We start from the raw sequence: 12760 nt of genomic DNA, 5'->3' as shown, positions 1-12760 counted from the left end.
GCAGCACCTGGCGACCCCTGGCCGCTCCGAGCCCGCTCTCCTGCGCGGGGACGGAGAGAGGAACCGAGCGCCCTGCGCACCCTGCGCACCCCGCGCACCCCGGCTTGTGCGGCCGCGGGCAAGGGGAGGAAATCTAGGAGGGCGCGGGAGAAGGGAGGGCTGGTGGTGGGGGGTGTGTTAAGCACGCCTCTTACCTCGTTAAAACTTACTCCGGCTGCCCACAAAGAGCTAATTTGGGGCTCGTCTTCAGAAATCGCTAAGATTTCTCTCCTTAGAAATTGACATCAGAGCTCCAACTTTTTTTTTTTTTTTTTTTTTTTTCCCAGGAAAAACCCCAGAAAAACTGAAGAAGGTAAAACATTTTATGTCTCTGAGGCTAAAGGCTTAAAAAAACCCCAAACATCCCAAAGTACCTTTAATAGTCTTTTGTACACTGAAAAGATTAAGAAGAAACATTACTTCCACCAAAAGGCAATTTAAAGACTATGTGTTATTCTGTGACTGTTCCTTCCTCTTTTCTATCTTTTTGTTATTCCTTTGAATTGTCCCTTATGGAAATAGACTGGCTATTTCTTATTCTTTGCATTCTTTCTTGGGTTTTGTTTTCTTCTTTTAAGGGAGTTATGTCTGAGTTTTAGGATTCCCGAGGGACCTGTTTTCTTCTGCTTGCTGATGTAGTGCTTTCTTCCACCAGACTTCATTTACCAATTTGTCTGCGTTTATGTGAAGCAACTAGAGATCTCTGTAATATGGTAAGAAAACTATACAACCATCTGCTTTTTCTCTAGAGTTATAATGGGCTAATTCAAGATTACCTGCCTGAAAATATACACACTGGAAAGCACACATTACCTTCGGATAGCCCATTTACTGGTATTTGAAGACAATGATGTCACTTAGGTTGAAAAAGTTGGCTTCTATTAATGCTGACTTTTAGTTTTAATCAAAAATGGGGGAAGTGACGGACAGGAAAAAAAAAGAGCAGAGAATGAGGGGTGGTTTAAAAGACAACACTTGTTGCCTTTTGGAGTAAGGTGTGAGGCAGACACTGCTTCTTCAAAGCTCTCCAAATTTTTGGTATCTGAAATAAGCTGTGCCTATCTAACTCTATAGGCACAGAATGCTTCCACACCTTTTCTGCTTGTCTTGCTTTCCTTTTGCTATTGAAACATTACTTAATGTTTTGAAAAGATTATTTTGCCATCACAGCTTTCACCATAGCTCAGCAGACCAAGCTGTGCTGGAGTATCGTGAGTGATACTCTAGGGAAGTGAAAACATGGAGTTGTAATGATGACTGCTTAATCCTTTACTGTGAACTGAACCGGTGCTTTTCTAGGTTGAATACAAGTAGCTCTTGATTAGTCTGTTCACTTTGCTTTTATTCTGATTTTCCTCGTTATTTATTCACACTCAGGTTGTTGCAGGTCCAGGGTTGCCTATTCCTCCCTTAGGTCATAAATTCTCTGCTTGGTGGTGTAGGAAACTTGTTCTGTTAGATCTTTGCATTTTTTGACCAGGAGATAACCTGGGTAGTTTAAAAGCCTACAAAGATTCTGTGATTTCAGATATTCCTACAATAACTTGACCAACTGGTCAAAGGAAGGCTTTAATCTTTCTGTCTTCTAATCTAGAAACGTGGCAGAAATTTCTCCTCATATTCTTTTTTCTTCACACCTTAAGAGCAGAGAGTTTGTAAAATTCATAGGTTTTATCCGTACACTCATCACTGTCAAATTATCTGATCTAATTTGCATTGTAAGTATATACTCTGACATATGATGACACGTTTCTTCTGAGTTAACTATTGAACATCAGCTGTATCGTCCAAAATTGGTATCTTATGAAAAAATCATCAGGAAAATCTTGTTCTAACAAACCTATATATGATATGTTATAATCACCATTGCAAACTTCAATTTTTGTACTCTTTTTTTCTTGCTTGTTTTTCAGGTTTTTGACATTTTTTGCATACGTACACAGGCAAAAATAATCTATTTTTTTAGAACAACTCTACTTTTTACTCTTCTGTGTCTCAGGGGTGCCTCTTGGATTGCTGAAATGAGGTCAAATCTTCATTTTCCCATCTTTCCTACTTACTTCAAGAATCATCTAACCAAAACCTGCTAACTTTATTTCCAAGAGGTCAAAATCCTGTTTGTTGGAGTGGAGTCTATCCAACATAAGCAGAATCTGTTGGAACAGAATCTGCCCAGATATTAATCCAAACATAATTTCAAAACAAAACCCCCAGCATTCTGTAAATCCAGACTAATTCTCTTCTCCCCTTCTTCCACCTGAGCAAACCAAACTGCAAATCATTTTTACTTACCTCCCTGGCTGCCAAAACCACTGTGATCCAAATCTCCATAGTCTTCACAATAGTCCTTGAAAATTATAGTAACTGTGTTCTGGTAGATCTTAGTGATTTCTACTGAGAATACCCTAGGTTTTTTGTATTTTTGGGGGGGTCTTTGCATTAGAAATTGGAAAGTAAAGAACCTCATTTAATCATTGTCTGTATATGGAGATCATTCAAGGTGTCAACGATTGTACTTACTGCTTAACCTAAAAATACTTCAGTGGTGAGCACAGGTTGAGGAGTGCTGGTCTAGTGATCTCCCAACAGTCTGTCATTCTTGAGAAACAGTTTCATGGAAACCTTGGGACCTTGGGAGATTTACTTTGGAACTTGTTACAGGAATCAGGTCATCAAAGACACTGACTGCAACAAATGAAAAGTCTTCTTGGATCCTTTTCCAGAAATGGAGATATTGTTAATTCATTTTTTTTCCCAAGAAAATGGCACACAACAATCCTGTATTCTTAGACAGGAATAATGAACATGTTCAGGGACTGTGCTACTGGAAAAAGCAGACTGAGATTGAGAACTTGAGCTTGGTGAGAACTTCCTTTTGCATATTGAATGTAGAAAAAACCCACTTCAACCTTCTGGTTAGCAGTGTGTAAGGAACTTTGTGAAGTCTGAAAATCCAGAAACAGCAAGGAATCATTGGAAGTTCTGTCCTGGATAAGAGTACTTACACTCCCAACTGCCTGTTTACCTACTAATGTAACACATTTTGACTGGAGAGAAGTTCAATCAAATTTTTATTTTATTATTGCAAGAATCTGGAGATGGAGAATCTGTATCAGTGACAGGAAACACAAAGCAAGTCATCAGTATAACCGCTCCTTGGTAGCTAAAATCTGAGGGTAATAGTAGAGTCACATAGAAACCATATCTGAGACCCCACATGAGAGGGAGAGACAACTGTGATTAATTTGGGCAATCCTTACGCGTATCGCAGAGGAAAAAAAAAAAAATCAATTACAGAGGAGTGCTATATCCCTGGCAAAGCAGCAATACTTTGTGAATGAGAGTATCAGAAACCCTAACACTACCAGTGGAGAGGTTTATTGTTTATCCCTTGAACGGATCTCACCAGCCATGGGTATATGCAGGCACAAAGTTTTAGGATACATTAGCTGGTTTTATGAGTTTGTACTCCATACTGTACTCTGTGAGTACATTGGCCATTAGAAAAAAGCTCATCAGGCTTCATTAATGCAGCTGGAGCCTTACATAACTATTTTACACTTTTTACGTTAGGCTGTTCCATCCTCACGCGTGGCTGGTTGAGATGGGCTGCGCCAGCCTGTGAGCTTGTTGGGGTTGAGCAGAGCATCCTCTCTCTCTCCTTCTCTCCCAACTTCCTTGCAATGTCCCAGCTGCACAGACGCACACGTGCCAGCTTTACTTCCATTACCTCTGGCTCTTCAGTGAGCTGATTCAGTACACAGTGCTGGCAGGTAACTGATAGGAAAAACATGAAATTATTTCCACTGTCATTGTACCCACCTCAGGAACATGTTTCTGCCCTCACAAAAGGCAACAGGTGAATGTCTGTAGACTTCAGTGGGGAGACAGGCGTCTCCTCCGGTGCCTTCTGTACCAGGGCACATAAACCAGAAAGTTTTTCTGCACAGAAGAGATTTCACTACACACAGAAATAGCAACTTTCAACAGTTAGCTAGAGATTGCCAAAGTATTTTTTTTTTTTAAAACATGGCAATTTTTCCCCGTTGGAACAGTAGCCAGAGTGTGTAGAGCTTAAATATACAGCAATAATTTACAGGAGTTAAAGCCAAACCCATTCCCTTGCCTTGCACTGAAAATCCTCCTAACCTCCCTTTCTAACTACTGACAGAGCACCAGCTCAGTGCTATCTATCACCCAATTACTATAGCACAGAGAATTCTGCCAGCTGTTTCAGAAAATACATTACATGAAACCTTGGCTGCTGAAGACTGAGGCAAAACTTTCATCATTAGGGCAGCTTTCCACTGACTGTAACAATCTTGATCAAATGCAATTTTCCTGTTTGTCAATATCAGAAAAGCCAGAGATTTTGCAATCCCTGAGATCATAGTCTAACCCTTCTTTGATATTGTAAACAAAAAGCCCTAAATGTAGAAATTTGAAATTTTCAGCAAGATTCTACATTCAAAGTTATTCCCCTGATAGATGCATGCACCTAGCAATTAAAATACGGCAACAAGAAACCAATACATGAAAAGCAAATCAAGCCAACAACAAAAAACCTTGTTCTTCTAGTAGATTTTTTTCCATCCTGCTATTCACACCACAAAAGATGCGAACCTGGAGGAGAAATATATGTAGCATAAGCATAAAGAGAAATAAAACATATTCAGGAAATACGATTCTGTCAGTAATGCAAACAAAAAATGAGATCTTATATGAAGACATTACAAAAAAAGTACATATGTATTTAAAGAAATCTAAGCAAAGACATTTTTCAAAGAGCTGGGAGGGTATCACTATTCTTTTATATAGTACTGGGCTGTCTGTACTTGAAGTATATGTAGACAGGTTCATTGAAAGGCAGTGTAAGAATCGTGGAAGAACATTTTAGTCTAAAGAGAGAGAAATGCTAAAAGATATATCCATCATCATGTGTGAAAACAGGAAAGACAGAAGTGCAAAAAATAGTAGCGGGCAGAAGTAATGGCCAGAACTTTAGTTAGAACAAAGATTAATTTAGCCTGGATATATAGACATTTTCTTTAACACTGAGGTTGATCAGACAGTATGACAGTTTGCCATCACAGGAGAGGCAAAATAATTAGATGTCTTTAAGGAAAGGTTAAGTACACTTATGGGAAGACTAATATAAAACCATCATTTCTTGAAGCAGGTGTTTGGATTAGATTATCCAAGATGTCTCTTTCAAAGCCATCATTTATGGACCTGCAATATCTTTCTATCAGGAAGACGTTCCTTTGCAAACTGATATTAAAGCCTGAATCCTAGGAATTTTTAAAAGGTGCTTGACAGTCTGACAGATGTTAATAGTATCCAGGAAGTTTATATCATAATATGTTCAGCATATCCAACATTCTTTACCCGCTTGCAGCTGAGGATAATGCTCAGTTTGTAATTCACACCACCTTACGATGTTTTATTTTCTTGCAGTTTGAAAGATTTGGTGCAGTGAATATGCACCTGGATTCTTAATAGTCAGCCAGTAAACAGAACATTTTTGTTACCATGCTAGTGATATTACATTTTAAAATATATTTTTAAGTACTTTCCTGAGGCTAGTAAGGTAATTTTACTTCCTGTATAAAACATAACTAGATCTGAGACTTCATTTCAGGGCAGAGGCTGCCTGCGCGCATACAGGGGAGAAAGCAAGAGAGGGAGAAACAGTGTCTCTATTAAGTCACTATGTTCTTATGGTTTTCTGAATTGACAGAATAAATTATTCTGTCTTCTGGCTGAAAGGGGTATTTCTAAAGAAAAACGGACAGTTTGCTGTGAGACAGACATATATCAAAATGAACAGTTCCATTTTAACCACGTGGAGTTTGAAATGATAGTGAGTCGTTAAAGATTAAATGTCTGACAGAGGCGAAATCCAACATTGAACCACACTCCACGTTTTTTTGAGGATTGTCCACATATGGATAATCCAGAAAGAAAAAGCATTGCCATATATTTCTGTGTTTAGAATCTACTTATGTATGATCTTTATAATACATATACCTCAATATGATATCTATATATGGGTAGTGAACAGGAAAACAAAGAGATACAGGGGAAGTATATAGCATAAAAAATAAATGCATGAAGAAATATTTTTTAAAAAATATCATTTATCACTACAAAAAAGAGGCACTCTGAAAACTTACAAAACTTTACACTCTGAAACTTCTAGCATCTTCTGATACTCACAGTTTCAACCTGAACTCTGATCCTTAGAGATGCTTGCTGTTTTTGAAGCTTTGAACTGGCCATGATGGAGGCTTCGGGTGCTTGCAATAGCCCAGGGAGAAGTTGGTGTTTTGCAAAAAATAAATGAAAAACAGTCCACACACCTTTCTAGACTCATTACTGCTGTCAGAACTCTAGCTGCTTTTCAATCTTTCATTTTGTCTTAATCTCAGCTGGATTTTTTTGCTAACTATAGAAGCAAGCTGTTATTTTCACTCTTAGTGCTTTCTCTGGTTTTGTGCCATTTTAAAGGAAAGATGCTGTGGTTACTTCCTCTGTATACAACTCCCAACAGTTCAGTCATTGCTATTTATACACACCCCGATATGGGTATTTATTATCTGCTGTCTCCCATTGCATGAAAAGTTTCTGGTGGTTTTACTTTGTCTTCTGACAAAGAAACCAGAACTTTCCTCCACTCACTTTGTGGGGTTTTTTTTGTTTTGTTTTGGTTTTTTTGTTTGTTTATTTTTCCAATATATACTTCTATATGCTCTGATTTCTGTGTTTTTATATACCTCTAGTAATACAAGAAATCAGGTTAGCTTAACTATGTCCTAGTACCAATTCATAGTTTCTGTTTTGGTTCCCTCCTCTTGCATTGTAAACATCACTATGCTGTACAATTCTTTCTTTATCCATACTGTTTCTAATTAGTTTCTCTGCTGCTATTTTTTTTTTTTTTTGTGTGTAGCATCTTATCATTACGGTTTTCATTGCTCTTTTTAACGATAATGTTAAACTATAAAATGAAACCTAAACTAAGGTCTACTTGCCTTATTATGTTTAGCGTGCATTTTGTCTAAGTCTATTTGATTTTCATTTTGTTACAGAATATTAGATAACCATCAGTCGAAAATGATCAGTTTTGATGAAATTTCTGCTGTTCTCTGTCAATGAATTTTTACTTTCTGCATACAGGACACATGAAGAAACTGCCTTGAGAGTATTGTTCCAGTTGCAAATGTAAGGATAATATTTTATAACCATTGGTGCCATAAAAATAATTATTTGAGAAATAAAAAGAACCCAAACCAGAAGGAACATTGGATGGGAATAATAAAGCAGAGTATGCCAGAAGCAGTCCTGTTTGCCATAGCCAGAAGCTCTTTTCCTCAGTCTAGCACTGAGAAAAAGAAAAATAGAGATTGGCAAAGTATCAACCCTTTATAAACATGTAATATCAAAAAAGTCATTTTCACAAAGATATTTAACATATTTTCTTTGGTTTAGTTTATGCCTCCACTCTGAATTTCCCAGGAAGTCTTTCTTTTTTTCTAGCCTTATCTTGAAATGAAAGAATTTACAAGGGAAGGACAAATGTTCAATAATGGTACCACAGTAATATATTTAAAATAGTCAATGCTGGTAAATACTTGCAGTCAGGAAGCCTGAATTCTCATGTAAGAAAAGGCCCAACTTTTTTGCCCTGTAATTCCTGTGACAGTCCTAAGATGTTCTATAACTTTGGAAAGATATTTTTCCAATGACACAAATTAATTACTTCAGTAAGCTGATCTGATACTTAACACATATTAATGTAGAATGCTCAGTGATAGGAATGGTTTTATAAAGTTTGGTATGAGATTAAAATTAGAAATTAATTGGGCAGGAACATCATTGTTGTTGTTGTGCCTGAAGCACCTCTATTCCTTAGTGATGAAGATTAAGTGGCTGAGGCAAGACTGAATTAACCGTGATTTGTTTCTCCCCTGAATCAGATCTAACTGATAAGATTTTTGCAAATCAAATAAAGACAAATAACTTGACATGCAAGAAGGAGGTTTTTTTTAATCACTGCAGAATGTGCTCAGATCCTGGTTTTGCACCAGTTTGTTGTTGGCTCTGTTTCACAGAGACAAAAGCTGAGGCACAGAGAAAGAAAGTAACTAGTTCAAACTCACATGGAACACTTGTGGCAAAGTCAGGTAGGCATAGTCAGCTCTCCTGCATTCCTGTCTTTTTTTTAACTATATTGCCACTTTTGGAGTGAACCACAGACTTGGAAAGAGGAAAAACAAAATAGAGAGGAAAAAAGGAAAAAGAGCTATTCAGTACAGGTCATGTTCAAAACTGGAACTGAATACAGAGTTCCCTTGCATCCTGAATTTCCAATCCTGACCGTTATTGGCAAGGGGAATACTGGTTCTTTGTGTCAGAAGTGGGCACATTTTCAGTTTCCCAAACTAACATGAATGATGGATCTTCTGCTGGAAGGTCCATGTGCTTACTTTCTTGAAATAGTTATTTTTTTCTGTTTGTCTTTTATCATCTTTTTCACTGCTACCATGAATTATGCCAGCTATAAATGATTTGCACTTGCAGGTCTTTTATAAACTAATTAAATGTTTAATCTACATATTGTTTGTGAAAGTTGAACACATGCACAAATGTGTTTCAATAACTCTTAGGCATTCTGTTCAAAAGTATGATTTTCCCAATATTCCCTTCCCATCTTCAAACAGAAATGTGTTCAAACAAAATCTTTAGAGTCCTGCTCTCTTGCATAATGCATTAACATCGAATAAGTTAGATTTCTGATTTAGTAATGTTCACCATTACTATCATACAGATTTTGATTTATTCTCCCTTTTTGTTATACATTACAAAATTAATTTTTTAGATGGCAATATGTAGTGGACACAACAGGGCTTTGGGAACTGGAAGCAGAACAAAGAATCTATCATATATTGCATGCTCACCAGCTTGCATTTTGCTTACCATAGGTAAAAGATTCTAGTGACGCAGAGGAGAATAAATAGCTATCCCTTCAACTATAGCTCTGGAAAGCAGTGGCAAACAGGTCTGATATGAGAGATACAACAATGGTCACAATTATGTTTACATAAATGGAGAAAAGTACAGATTTTTTTTCCAATATGAGCACTATATTTTATTATTATTTCATCTGCTTTTGTCTTAGTTATGTGGCTGTGTCTTATTTTAAATTTATAAATTCCTTAGGTCAAGGACTGCCTTTTTATATTACATTTCTAAAATACCAGTCTCTGTGATTGGCTGCTAGTGATCTTGACCATACCAAGATGATTTAATATTTGTGTTGCATTAAACATCTTGCAACCGCTACTAGAACTGTGATCTGACTGCACAGGGCACTGTATAAATACGTAGAAAGATGCACTCTTACTCAGAAAGAATGTGAAAGAACACAAAAATGAAAGCAGAACAAGAGACTAGGATACCACCACACCCAAATAACATGATCACAGTGATCTAGAAAAGAGCACGCTATCCCCATGGCTCTGAAGGATGGGCTTTTCTTATTGGTTCACCATTTTTGTTTGTTTCTGTAGCAGAAAGTATCAGTATGTACAAAACCTATGCAATGGTATATTATTGTATTATTATTGAAGCTCAAAAGTCAAGTTCTCAATAGATAGGAAATGCAAGAACTAAGATGTGTATGCAAACTTAGTTTGACTTTTTGTGATTATGCTTTGTAATTACATCTGCAATCTCATCATTACATACTGTGTTGTTTCACAGCACAGCTGCCTGACTGGGTACTCACCTTTTGAAAAGCTTTTCAGTATTTTGTTTACTCATGTGGCTCCTGTGCCTTATCTCCTGCACTTTTCTAAACCTGTTCTAAAAACAGAGTTATTGAACTTTGTCTGAGACTTTTTGTGCTGTTCCTATTAACATCCAACAGGTACACAAATAGAAATGAACATATTTTCAGAACATCTCTGTAACATAAGGCAGACAGTACTCATACATCCATTTAATATCTGGAGGACTGAGGAACAAAGGAAATTATAATAGTTCCTGCTTGTTTTGAGTTGCCGGTAGAAAACATTTTATCGCTGCGTTTAGCACATTAGACATTCAAAGCACAGCTCTCAAAGACATGAAAGGCAATGGTGAATGCGCTACACTTTTTCAATTCAGGCTCAAGTGAGAGACCCAGATAATGAGCAAAAATTAATTGCCACACATCAATAGTTTGGCTCTAGTGACTTGCCTACCATTGTAGAAACATCATGGAAAGAGGCTGGGTAGAAGATAATTCTGCAGAAGCTTTAATGTAGACATCAGGCTTTCTTCTCCTGCTTCCCTGTGTACACACCTTCCGACCTGCGCGCCTGCAGACTGTACACCTTTCACTGCACAACCATAGCTCATTTTCACAACAGGCTGTTCCATAAAACTGAGCCCCGGTTCCTCTTGCAATAACAGTGTGTGACCTTCAAGTAAACCTCGAAGCATAATAAAGTCATACAAGTGGGTTGAGAAATGATTGCACAGAGAAGTGCATTTCTGATGCTTTGAGAGATTCGTGTTGTTTTAAAAGCAGTCTGCAGGTAATATTCTGCTTGCTTATTTTTTTTTAATGGTTTGTTTGTACCCCATAATGTGGCATCATCCTGGTGTCTTCATGGTTCACGTGCAGAGTGGCAACATCTAGAGCCACCACATAGAACTTTGCAGCTTGACCTAGTGAAGTAACTGCTGGCCATGGCAAATTGTCCCTCTCACTGGGGAAATGAGACCCTTTGCTGAGAAGTTTTGTGCATATTTGCTGACAGCAGATGAATGGTGAGACTTATAAATTTTTAATTCCATTCCAGGCATAGCTCTTGCTGTTTCTCCATAAGATCAATCCCTTCTGCCCCACTTTTCCAGTATTTCCTTAGTAGAGTATTTCATAGCTCTTGGTCCTGTCTCAGACTCTGTTACCCTTTCTTGGATTTCTCACACCAGTCTCCCTTTGCAATCAGTCCCACTTTCTCTTTTCCTAGTCCTCATGCAATCTGTCCTGCTCCTTCTTTTCATCCCACTGCACTACTACTCTCTGTACAAAAGAGAGAGCCTCTTCATTTGCTGCGTCTCCTCTCACTCCCAATGGCTGCCTCCTGTGCCTCCCTGTTCTCACCTAAGTGGTTCTTCACCTGCAAAGCTGCACCCAGTATGTTTTCATTACACGCTCCCTCCCCACAATCTGCATGCCTGTCCAGTCCCAGTTCTTCCCCAGTTCTTCTGGGATTATCATAAAATCCAGGACCTTTCTTGTCTCTTCTCATTTGATCAGACATTAGATCTGGTCTCTGAAAACAGCTAATCACTGGCTTTAAGTCTTTTTCCTACAGGAAAGATGGGGAAGAACACTTTATCAGGGAGTGTAGTGATAGGGATAACAGTTTTAAAATGAAAGGGGGTAGATTTAGATTACATATTAGGAAGAGGCTTTTCACTATGGTGGTGGTGTGACACTCAAACAGGTTGCCCAGAGAAGTTGTGGATGCCCCATCCCTGGAAGTGTTCAAGGCCAAGCTGGATGCAGCTTTGGTCTAGTGGAAGATACCCCTGACTACAGCAGGGGGTCAGAACTAGATAATCTTTAAGGACCCTTCCAACCCAAAGCATACTATGATTCTGCTCATCATCTTAAACTCATCTTGTCTAGGGGTCTTGGTCTTCCTCTTGCTCTAGCTCCCATCTCAAGAGTCGGCTTACCTTTTTCAGACTCCAGTTTTATCCTTCCCTTGGGGGCCACTGCACTCCAGTCCTGCCCTGCAGCATGCACAGCATAAACAAAACCTGTTGGGGTCTTATCTGGTAAACACTAAGAATTCTCTGTTGAGATGTGCAAATGACAATTTTTCAGGGGTATGTATCTTATTTGGAAAAGAGCAGATATTCATAAGGAAAATAGGAAACGTGCCCTGAAGGAAACTGCAGTATGTCCTGATAAAATGCAAATCCCTGCTCTGTAGCATGGGGATAGGGTAAAGAGTGGGAAATTCATTTAAATTTTTTTAAGTTTACTATAAGTTTGGCCCAGCTCCATGTCATCCCTATCCTGAATCTTGGAAATGTTTTATTAATTTTGGCTGACAATAATTACATAAACTTCTTCATACAGATGTTTGGCACACACAATTCCAGCTGGAATAGCTATAAACTTGATTAAGTTCTCATCTGTCTGAAAACAAAACCTCATGACAGAAAGTATCTTGCAACGTAAAGGATAAGTGATGCTGAAACAGTCCTACCAGAAGCTATGCAGGGTGGCACGATGGGTGTGAGCTAATAGGACCACAGGAGTAGAAGATGAAGTGTCAGTGAAGGAATATGACAGAACACACAAAAGAATGGGAAGCAGAAAAGGAGGAAAGAATGGGAATAAGAAAAACCATGATGAAGGAGAACAAGACCGCAACAGCAAGGAAAGCACAGGACAGAAGAAGCCAGAAGAAATCAGTGCTCAGCAGACACACTGCTTTACACTCCTCAGAGGACTCCCTCATCCCTTTCTCCTTCTACATCACGACATTTCCCAGTTTTTCTGCCACCAGTTCATGGCTCAGACATTCCCACTTTATTGCCTTTGCTTTAGTAGTGTGTTTCCCTCTACTACCCAACAATTTGATGGAGAAGAGAAGACCATCACTGACTCCTGGCAGTTGCTTTCACTCCAAAACTGTTGTCTTCACCCTCT

This window comes from Charadrius vociferus, unplaced genomic scaffold (assembly GCF_000708025.1).
Source record: "Charadrius vociferus isolate BGI_N301 unplaced genomic scaffold, ASM70802v2 scaffold228, whole genome shotgun sequence".
Lineage (NCBI taxonomy): Eukaryota > Metazoa > Chordata > Aves > Charadriiformes > Charadriidae > Charadrius > Charadrius vociferus.
Note: the sequence above shows the minus strand (reverse complement) of the source record.